Source organism: Coffea arabica, chromosome 1e, assembly GCF_036785885.1.
Source record: "Coffea arabica cultivar ET-39 chromosome 1e, Coffea Arabica ET-39 HiFi, whole genome shotgun sequence".
Lineage (NCBI taxonomy): Eukaryota > Viridiplantae > Streptophyta > Magnoliopsida > Gentianales > Rubiaceae > Coffea > Coffea arabica.
This window is the reverse complement of record NC_092311.1, coordinates 36,171,071-36,182,808: the sequence shown is the minus strand read 5'-3', so window position 1 is coordinate 36,182,808 and position 11,738 is coordinate 36,171,071. Positions and strand designations below refer to the sequence as shown.

At 35.3% G+C, this 11,738-nt stretch overlaps 1 pseudogene; it reads right to left on the bottom strand.

The window, feature by feature from the left end:
* Positions 1-2,864: 2,864 nt before the first annotated feature.
* Positions 2,865-7,238, bottom strand: LOC113693603 (WAT1-related protein At5g64700-like; annotated as a pseudogene).
* Positions 7,239-11,738: the final 4,500 nt, after the last annotated feature.

Genomic DNA, 11,738 nt, shown 5'->3' with positions numbered 1-11,738 from the left:
GCCGTCCTTTTTTCATCTGCGGCTTACCCCCCTTATATATGAGAACCCCAGGTCCCTAAAACCCTCACCTCAAAGGTGAGGATCAAGGGTAGGATTTTTATCAGAACTTGAGCCCTTGGATCCCTTTCTTGCCGGCTGCAATTTTCTTCTTACGTTTCTGTCCTTTTTTTTTTAGTTTTTTTTTTTAGCAAAATAAACAACAAACCTTCCTAATTTGAATCTAAAAATTTAAAGAATATTTTTGTGAGCAATTCTCTTTTTTTTTTCACAAAATCTTAAAATTAATAGACAAATAAGCAAAAACAAATAAAACTAAATTAAAAAGATTTGATGTCCAAAATGCTTAAAAAATGTCTAAGATAAAATTTTGAGATAATTAAAACAAAAACGAGTAAAAATTTGGTGTCTACAGCTACATTTAGTTAATCTTTTCCCTTATTAGATATAAAGACTTCGCTGCTTTTGTGTTGGAACCTATTATCCATCTACTCACTGTCCATCTCATGTCAACACACTTGTGAATGAAATATCACATATTTATACTAACCTGTTACTACTCCTTGAACCTTACTACACAGGCTATAATACAACTAGATAGCCTAGATTGTTGTGCGTATGAAACAAGCATTCAAGTTTGAAACTTCTTGCTCATCTGTCTGGGTTTTCAAATATCCATTCAAAAAAAGAGATGAATAGATAGGGGGAAGCAAACTATAGCTCCTATCCATAGGGGTTAACCGAAGTGTATCCATGGCCCAATCGTGGACTAGTCTCAATGAACATTGTTTCTATTGTGACGGCGTTGCTAAAGGTATATGGGAACTGCGAGGGCTTCTTTCCTCTTCCGTTGGTCAAGCATTTTCAAACCTCCCCTTAATCTTAGCTGCATTCTTCCATATCCCTCTTTGTGAGTTTGGTCTACGTTTAGTCTCAATGGGTCAGCAATAGCTTCCACAAGATAGGTTCAGTTCTCTACTATGAAGTAGAAAAACTGACAAGGATAATGATGTAGCATCCCCTCTCTTCTAGTAGCTACCATTCCTCTCAGACTTGAATTAGGAATTTCTCTACCATGTTGCCTTTGGCCTTGCACTCTTTGAAATTACCTTGGACTTTGGAAAGAACTGGCCCTAGGAAGAGGGCCAATTGATATAGATCAAACCCACTTCCCTAACTAAACAACCAAGGAAGGATTACTAAAACAGAGTAGAGCAGACCTATGAGCCAAAGAAAACAAAAGGAGAAATTGTCCAATAGTAACAAATGGTGCCTCCAGAAGCTGACATCCGATCCAACCTAGTAGTAAGCAATCCGCCAAAAGCAACTAAAATATTCCTTGTGAATCGCGCGAAGACTTGAACTACCTATATACATAATTTTAAAAAAGGGTAAAGCCTATGACAACTCGAGTAGTAAAAGCTTATAGTGGAACAACTTATTAAAGAGAAGGGTGAGGCTCACCAAGGCTTTGCCTTTTCTCATAGCATGGGTAGCAATGTTTGAAGCTTCTTCCACCACCATGTCTCTATCTTTTAGAGAGCATCTCTACACATTTGTTTTCTTTCTCAGAGTGTTGGACATCTATATTTTTTTCATTTTGCATAGGTCTTGATGTTCTTTGAGGTGGCCATCTTCTTATTCATTACTTTTATTTTTTGTCAGTAAAATCACACTACTTTCAGATTCTAGTTTCCATCATGATCAAATGTCAAACTAGTAATATTTTTTAATAACTTTGAATATCAACTAATTCTTTTTCAGCTCTTGTTTATTTATTCATTTGGTATAAAAATCAGCAATAACTATAAAAAATAAATTACCCAAAATCACTACTAAATGGTAGTTCCACCACTTAATTTATCCACAAACTTTAATATATATATATATATATATATATATATATATATATATATGGCAACACTTTATTCTCTATTTTAAAAAGAATCTCAATCTCTAATAAAGCAAACTATTAAAAGTAGCCTATCCTATTAAGATTTATTATTGTAGCTAATTATCAAACAACAAATATAGGCATAAAACCCTAGACATTTATTGCTTTGTAATTGTGCTAAATTACTATACAATTGTTTAGAAGATTAAATTGAACTTTATTAGATGAGGGCATTTTAGGATTTTCATTAAACTTTTTTTACCCTATTTTAAGATTTGGTTACTAAAAGTGTCAAATCAAGAGAGTAAGTGTAATTTATAAAACTTTAAGGAAGTTCAGTGAAATTAATAAAAACCTCAAGGGAGGTTTTTGAAATTATCCCTAACAATAAACCTATGATCAAACTCGTCTTTTACTACTGATCAAACAAAAGAGAATATAAAAAAGGTGGCTAGGTTGTGGGCTTTTTGTCCAATTTGGACAAAGTTCTTGCTCTCATAAGTATAAACAACTTAATTAACCGTAGATAGAGACAAAAAAGCTTAAATAAAAATCATTAGCACTAGAACGAGTATCTCCATTCTACTGTTTATTCACGCATTAATTTCAATTAGATATGTAGTGACATACCCATTAAGTTAAGTAAATGGAGACAGTACCCAATTGAAAAATGAAAACATAAAATTTCATAGGGTCTATCTATTATGCACTCGTTAGGATGTGTACTAGATATTAAATTTTTGGAAAAATAAATTTAATTAATGAGAGAGTATGAATGCAATAGACAATAATAATTGTTAGTGCATGTATTCACAAAATAGGTTGGGTCTGATTAAAGTATGTTAAAAAAATATCCATTGGGTACCTATTAAGCCAATTTCATATATCATCAATACATAACCACATGCATGTATGTTCTGTGTATAGAAACTATATTAGTAGAAAGTATGAAACGGAGATGGTCAAACAGCAATTTGCAAGTTTCAATCAGGAAATTAAGCGGCTGCAACTCAAAAGATTTTCTCAAAAGAAACAAGATGAAGGAAAAACAATTCCCTTGCAAAAGTAAGGTACTTTTTAATGTCAGTGAGGTATAATATTTATTTATCTAGCAAGGCCCTCAACCCTGGTTAGAACAGCTGCATCCGTCTGTTGCTCTTTGTTTCCATATTTTATGTCGTCCTAAGGAGAAAGTGCTGGCACTACAGTAGTTGCAGATTCAACTGACCTTTTTTCTACTTCACCGTTAGCACGTGTAGTCTTGAATATTGCTTTGGTCTCCTTATTCTTTGCCCACAGGAAAAAGTACAAGCCCACAATGATAAGGAACATACCAAGCAAGCTACAACAATAATTATAATCTCCAATTAATTGTGAAAAGAAACTTATACATACTCCAATTTACTTATAAACTAATGTTTACCTTCCAATGGTGATTACTTCCCCAAGGAAGAATGCTTCTGCGATGGCCACAAATACGAGAGATAAGGGGTTGAACATAGAAGGATAAGTTGGGCCTCATTTTGATATAGCCCAAGAAATCAAGCAAAATGATACAGATGTGGCCAACGATCCCTGTTATGACAATTACGATACTTAATTAGTTAATATCCTATACTAGCAAGAATATTTATATTTTTCAAATCCATAGCCTTGAAAATGTTGGAATAAAAGATTTGATTAGACTCTTACCGAGTAAAAGATGGTAACTAACTCTAAATTCCATCCTAAATGCCAAGCTGCTTTGGATCTATCTATGCACAGCCCAATAACTACTTGTTGCACTGATGCTATGATGCAAGTATAGAATGTTGACCAGAACTTGTAGGGGAATAGTTGGAATAACTTAACCTAACAGAAATCCAACAAAATCATGTCATCGCAGATTATAAATCTAATTACTAATCTACTAATCCTTATAACAGTTTATAACATCACATTTTCTGAAACCATGTAGTTACGTGGATTACCTGTGATATGAACCACAAACTATAGGATAAGCAGCTGCAAACTAGAAATATTGTTCCCCGAGTCCACTCAGGAGGCTTAGTGGTTTTCAGTATGGAATGTTTCTCCACGTTAAGGTGAGGGACGTGGAAGGCCTTGCCCTTGTAAAAAGCAATAACAAGTGCACCACCAAGGCATAATATTGCAGCCATAGTCTTTATTTTACCAGCTCTGGTATTCAGCCGCAGTTCTTCTATTCTACAACCATTCAATATAAAGCATGCAGATGGGGGAAAATCAAAATGGATGGTCATTTTTTCTTCATTTTCTTTTTTGATGGCAAATCCCATTCAACATGGTTGGATGCCAATCCAAAATTTATTAATATAAATAAAAAACGACAAGGAGGGGGACATAAATCAAAATAGATGGTTCTTTGTGCTCTAGAAAGATGGAAAACAAGATGGTTGCCGAGACTACCTCAGAATTGTTGAGAAGAGAAAAGTGACTATGGGAATGAGGTTGAGGAAGTTTGTTGCGTACGTGGCTGTGGTATCCCCTAGGCCATAATAGAAGAGTCCCATCGCCATGGTTATCCTGAACAAAGTAGACATGTTGTACATTCTTAGGAAGCAATTAACGAAGGACAAAAAAAGCCCTTGGAGATGATGATACGAAAAAGCATGCATGTTTGGGACATTTATTCCTGAGTTTAATTATGTGACACGCATTCATACATTTCTCACAAAGTAATCTAACAAAGATACAATTTACCTCCAAAAGATCGTGTGCAATGCACCAGTTGATTTAGTGCAAATTTAAACGTAAGATTAAGTCTACTACGTATTGGTGAGAAAGGGAAATGGAAAAAAAATCCTAATAATGGGTATGTGCTGAATCTTAATTTCTTTGCCACCAATTATGGTACCATGATCTCGCCTTAACATTTGTAGGGTAATTAAGCCACCAGTCGAATGTCAACAAAATTAGCAAATGACCAAAATCTTGCATCTATTTCCTGCTCAAGGCTTTGCAAACTTGAAAATAGTCAGAGTAAGAAGTTTTCTAAAATTGGAGTTAGGATCTATTTAAAAAATGAAGAAGAAGAAGAAGAAGAAGCAGATTAAAGAAAGAAATGTAAAGGACAAAAATCTTTTCCTTGGATTCCCATAAAATTCTAATTTTGGTTCCGTTTCACATTTATCCTTATCCCATCCTAATATTGTGAAGTGTGAACCAAAAAGTGGTACCACTTATTTAGCATTTTTTTTTTGTGTAGTGGTTTTACTATTAGAACTACATTTCATTTCCCATGAAAAAGAGACCAGGATTGTACTGTCACTATAATAATGTCTAATAAGAATTGTTGCAACTAATTAACTCCTACACTAGTACATTGTAGTACAACTAGCAGGCCGGGATTTTTAATCTCCACGGAAGCACGAAAGGCAAATTATAATTCCATTGACCGTTTTACCAATTAACTTTTGTAACTATTGAACTTTGGTCCAATGGTCATGAAGAGATTCTTAAAGCTCTCCTATGCACCATGTTGAAAATTCAAATTTCACCTGATATAATAGTAGGCTCACCTTTGGCCCCTATACAAGTTCTGTTGGACTAGTGGAGTAGATTGTATATCAATTTACTTTTGTATACCAATCAAATACTGACAGATTAGCTATCTCGACTGGTATGAGAATTGCTATTTTTTTTCTTTGATTTTGTGGTGCTTTTAAATAATAATCTAATCCTCAAAGCATGAATTAATTATGGGTAATTGATATTAATCTTGCCATTAAAAGTGTCTCATTGATTATGAATTTGCCATTTTGGCAGTGGTCTTATCTTGTGAGTGTAAAATTATCACTCAATCTACAGAACTGGATTTTAACATTTTCGGGACGTAACAAAATAACTAATAAGAAAGAATATAGCTAGTGAATCCAGGAAATACTTTTAATCCTCAGCAGAAAAAAAGAAGGAAACAGGGTAAATTTTGTTTGTTAATTTTAGCGTTAAAAATGCAAGTTATAATCTCACTAGGTTTAATCTTCTATAATCAAATGCTGACACATACTCTGATAGGCCAACCTAACTTAACAATATTATTTATAACTTGGACAAATTACCCTGCTTTTCAAAAGGTTAGTCATCAATACTATTTGTAGGTTCTCCTTTTCAGGCTTCTACTAATTTATATGGTCATATTCTTGAATAAGTTAGTTTACAATAAGGGCAGCTGAAGCTCACAGTTTCCTCAAGTAATTTGTCCATTTGTATAGACTATTGCTCTTGTTAGTTGCTATTGAAAGGAAACACATGATTAATTACGAAATAAGGGCAGCTGAAGCTCACAGTTTCCTCAAGTAATTTGTCCATTTGTATAGACTATTGCTCTTGTTAGTTGCTATTGAAAGGAAACACATGATTAATTACGAAATGTACTACAAGAGTAGGGATGCATACCCGGTTAGTGCAACCACAAATAGCTAGAAGAAAATCAACCAGCTCAGCTTCTTTCCATTGCCTCTGCATTGTGGTCCAATTACGAGCATCATTTCATGTCACAGAACAGCATGATTAACAAAATCAGGGATTTTGAACAACAAGAAAACCATCGTTATTAAGGAGCTAGAAAGAAAATTGAAGAGGTGAAGTCGGGAGTGGGAGAAGAGCCAGCAAGGGAATTAACAAGAATCAATGAAGAATCATATAACGTTGGTTATATACTGCTAATTCCCCTGCTGGCTCTCCTCCCACTCCCGACTTCAACTCTTCAATTTTCAAAAACAAGCTAAAATTGTTATCAAGATTAATAAATTGGGACGGAAGTAGTACTAATTTACGACCTTTCCCAGAAAAAGGCAAAAGGAGCAACACAAATAGCACCAACGACATGCCGATAGTACATGTAAGCGAAAATGAAAGAGCCTTGGTTCAGTATCAGTCTTGACAGAAGCTGCAACCCTGTGGTGATTGCTTGTACCGTGAGCATGCCGGCAGCAAGTCTTCCACCCTGAATCCATTTCTTCACCGCCATCCTTCCCCACTAAATGTCTTTGTTTCTTTCTTTCAATGCAGTTTCTCCAACTCTCGTTCTCTCTAAATTCAGAGATCGATCAGTTAATACAGGAACGCTAGCTGTTTCTGTTACACGTACAACGCCATCATCACACCCCGGAAATGTGATCTGAAAAAAGAGAGCGGCAATTAATTATGCATGGTTTCTTGGCTTTCTTGATCAGTTCTATTGCTCCTCCTCGACCATCTGCAAAACTGGCTATTCATATGTTTAGGATGTCGGGAAGCTACACACTGAAGAAGTACTGGTAGTAGGTAAATACTAGTAAGAGATTATCGGGAAATAGCTAAGGGAACAAACTCTTTAAAGCCAATTGGGAATGGGTGATAATTTTTATGCCTACTCTTTCGAGTCTTTTCTTGGCTTGTTGAATAGGAGGAGGCAAAACATATATATATATATATATATATATATGTGTGTGTGTGTGTGTGTGTGTGTGAGAACATTTTGGCTTCTGAGTTTGCTAGGAGTCTAGGACTAGTGTCAGTATTTACGTGTCCAATCTAACATTCTTTTGTCCATTTAGTTGTTACTCCTCTTTGCAAGCCTAAATATAAATTGTTTCCTCAGCTTAGACTTCCAAGAAAACAAAGTTCAGAGAACTTTTAGCTAGCTGTTCCAAGTTCCTCATAAATGCACATACAAATTACACTAATTTAAACGATCCACACAAAGTTTAATCAAACACAAAAATATATATATAAGATGAATAAAATGAATTTTCCCCAAAATGATTCAAATCATAACGAAATTATCTATCTACAGTTGGAACATACAAATACTATCTGATTATTTAACTCTACAACAAATAGACCTACAAACTCCAGTTGGGACATGGTGATCAAGCGTTCTTGCAATGGAATGGGGCATCTATACTATAGGAATTCAAGAAAGGAAAGCAAGTACAAACTGTAAGACAAATAGGTCATGTGTTTTAGACTTCAAGAAGGGAAGTTGCATTTTGCATGCTTACATCATAGACATCGTGAGAAACTGGTAACTGGAAATTGTAACAAACTGTCTTGGCTGAATACCCTACATTGAGCAGTTTAGGACAGGAATCGAACTTGATGCTATTGTAACATCTAGGAGAAATTTTCAGTAAGAGTGCCGGGCAAACAATCGATGATTTCTTTTTTTTTTTTTTTTTTAAAAAGCAGAGGAAATAAAATATGTGAGAGCGACAAAACAAACGCGACTTCTGTCTTTGGATGTGGTTGATTTCTTGGTTTGATTAGAGATAGTTTTCTGTAGTTGCATCTATAGCCATATTCGAATTGACGGAATCTTTAGTTTCGTTCATGTAATTGATGTTATCTTGTGTTTCCTCCGACAAATGGGTTTGTATGACCTTTCCTTCTCTCAATCTGTTTTTGGAGACAATTAAAATAGTACTGGAATCAATTAATCGTTCCTATTTTTTTTCTACCGCATTTGATTTTCTGATTTCCTAGGACCGGATTCAAGTATAATGGGGTTCCTGTGGTTTTAGTTCTTTTTAATTTTAGTTCACACAAAAAAAAAATTGCAACCAATAAAGCGAAAACAGAGAAATAAGTTGAAAATGTTTAGGTGAAAATGAACAAGACAAACTAGGAAAGAAAAGAGAAAACGAAGAGGGTAAGCAGCGGGCCCACAAAAATTGATGCCAAATACTTGAGTTTACTTGTGAAGGTACTTTTAACAATTAATGCAAAAATCGCTATTGCAAGAAAATTTTTACTTTGACAATATTCCTAGCAATGCACAAAAGATCTCAAGTTGTTCACTTAATGAAGACTCTCTAGACCCTCTGTTCAAGTTATCATGCAATCAAATCTTTTAAGAGTCCCTCTATTCAACTTATAAAGTAATTAAATCTTTAAGGGATCTGCATTTTTTTCAATGGCAATCTTCCATCAATTACAAAATTATTATTTGTGGATCTGCTCCTATTTTTTGTCCTTACAATCTATGCTAAAAAAGAAAAAAAAAAGCAAGAATTGAGGCAGTAGTTTTATTCATTTCTCCCTAGATTTACAGCAAAAAAGAAAAAAAAGTAAGAATTGAGAGAGTAATTTGACTCAATCGATGAAAGAATTCAGAGTTGTGTACCCTTTTTGTTCCTGATTTTCAGCATCTTTTAGTATACTTGATGTGTTGTGTGAACAGGACCCATTGTCATGCCACAACGCCACCCCTAGCCCCTTCTTCGATCATCGAACTAGCTCTCATTGTACCAGGAGCCTTCAAACTTTTCGTCACGGTGACTGTGCCCAAACTATATGCACAAAAGATTGTGGTACCTGCGTTGCATTTGCTTTTGGTGGCAATGAAGAGTTATGTAACAGTGGAGTTCGGGGAAGGGTACTCCTTAGAGATTGTGCATCAAGTATGAGAGTTATCTGTTTTCAAACTAAATTTTGGAGGAGGCAACAAATGAATAACGCGACATAATTACTTACGATCCAACGATCAACTAAGTGGCATTTATAAAATAATGTTTTTTGATTTTGCTATACGATTGTTGTCAAGTGCTATTTTCATCGATATTCGAGCATGACAGAATGGGATGAGTTTAAAAAGTTTATAGTATTTTCATTATTATCTCTACATTGTAAATGCAATAGTTTGAACTTTGATTATTAATATTGTACTTCTAAAGCTAGAAGTCCATTTAATCCCCGTGGTAAGGAAACCTTTACTGTACAACTGTGTGAGTCATTGAGAGTCTCTGTAAGCAGTACCATTCCTTAATTTCAGGTGAGACCCAATTATCCCCTTGCTCAAAAATTGATGCCACAAACATTGAATTTTGTTAGGACCGGCCCAGGAATAGACAAATTAAAGTTAGCACAATTTAGGCAGTATAACTGACCATATAATAATTAGGCGGTAGAAACCAGTCATATAACAATTAGGCGGTAGAAACCATTCATATAAAGACAGATAACAAAGCAATATAAAAGACACAGAAGATTTACGTGGTTCGGTCAAATTGACCTACGTCCACGGGCGAGAGAGGAGTAATATTTCTACTATGAAGAAGAAATACAAAAGCCGTAGGAAAGTGGTTCCTAGGCCAATAGGCACTTATAAAAGAGTTTAGAAAATATTCCTAAACTCAAAACAAGAGAGCCTAAAATATTTGACTAAATGGGCTAGATGACTCAAGAAACTAATAGCCCATATAACTCTCTTGACTGGTGCACCTTAAACCTTCATACGTTTCCCTATAGGAAAACAACGGAGGGCTTTCCTTGGCTGCCATCGATGTGGGACGGAAATGTTTGCCACACAAGTCAAGCCGTAATGCTTGACAATTCAACAAATCTCCACCTTGGCAAAATTTTAGTTCCACTATCGACAATAGTAAAATTGCTCCACCTTCTCCACATAAGCCCCAATGGGCCTAAATCACCAACAATGAATACCAACCAAGTCCAAACATAGTTTGAACTTATAAAGTGGAAGATGTTTTGTAAACATATCGGCTGGATTGTCCTTAGTATTAATTTTCTGAATAAGGACTTTTCCCTCAGCAATGATATCCCGAATGAAGTGATACTTCACATCGATATGCTTCGTCCTCTCATGATACATCTGATCTTTAGTCAAGTGTATGGCACTTTGACTATCACAGTGAATATCAGTAACACCTTGATATAAACTTAGCTCGCTAAATAAACTCTTCAACTACAAGGCTTCTTTGATTGCCTCGGTCACAGCTATATATTCTGCTTCTGTAGTAGACAAAGCTACGACAGGTTGTAGAGTAGCTTTCCAACTAACAGCACAACCGCCAATGCAAAATACATAGCTTGAAAGTGATCTTCTCCTGTCAAGATCTCCAGCGTAGTCTGAGTCTACAAAACCAACCAAAGTATTATTATTTCTTCCAAACTCCAAACATGCATTTGAAGTACCTCGCAAGTATCTGAGAATCCACTTCACAGCCTGCAATGTGCTTTACCAGAGCAAGACATATATCTGCTAATAACACTAACTGCATGTGAGATATCTGGACGAGTACAAACCATTGCATACATAATACTGCCGACTGCACTGAAATAAGGAACCCGTGCCATATAATCTTTCTCTTCATCTGATTTTGGTGATTGAGCAGCAGATAGCCGAAAATGACTAGCAAAAGGAGTAGATACTGGTTTAGCATCTTTCATGCCAAAACGCTCCAAGACTTTCTCAAGGTAATTTTTCTAGGTCAAGAACAACTTCCCTACTCCTCGATCTCGCTTGATATCAATGCCAAAAATTTTCTTAGCTGCTCCCAAATCTTTCATTTCAAATTCACTATTTAACTGCAGTTTCAAAGTGTGAATTTTTGACAAATTCTTGGCAGCAATGAGCATGTCATCAACATAAAGCAGCAAATAAATGAAAGAACCATCATTTAACTTCCGGAAGTAAACACAACTATCATACATGCTCCTCAAATAACCATGACCCAACATAAAGGAATCAAACCTTTTATACCATTGTCTTGGAGACTGCTTCAATCCATATAAGGATTTCTTCAATGAGCAAACATGGTCTTCCTGACCTTCAATCTCAAAACCCTGGGGTTGCTTCATATAAATTTGTTCTTCAAGTTCGCCATGCAAGAAAGCTGTCTTAACATCAAACTGCTCTAACTCCAAATCATACATGGCAACTAAAGCAAATAAAACACGAATAGAGCTATGTTTAACAACAGGTGAGAATACATCATTAAAATCAACACCTTGTATCTGACTATAGCCCTTTGCAACCAATCGTGCTTTATATCTTGCATTTTCAACCCCTGAAATACCTTCATTTTTCTTGAAGACCCATTTA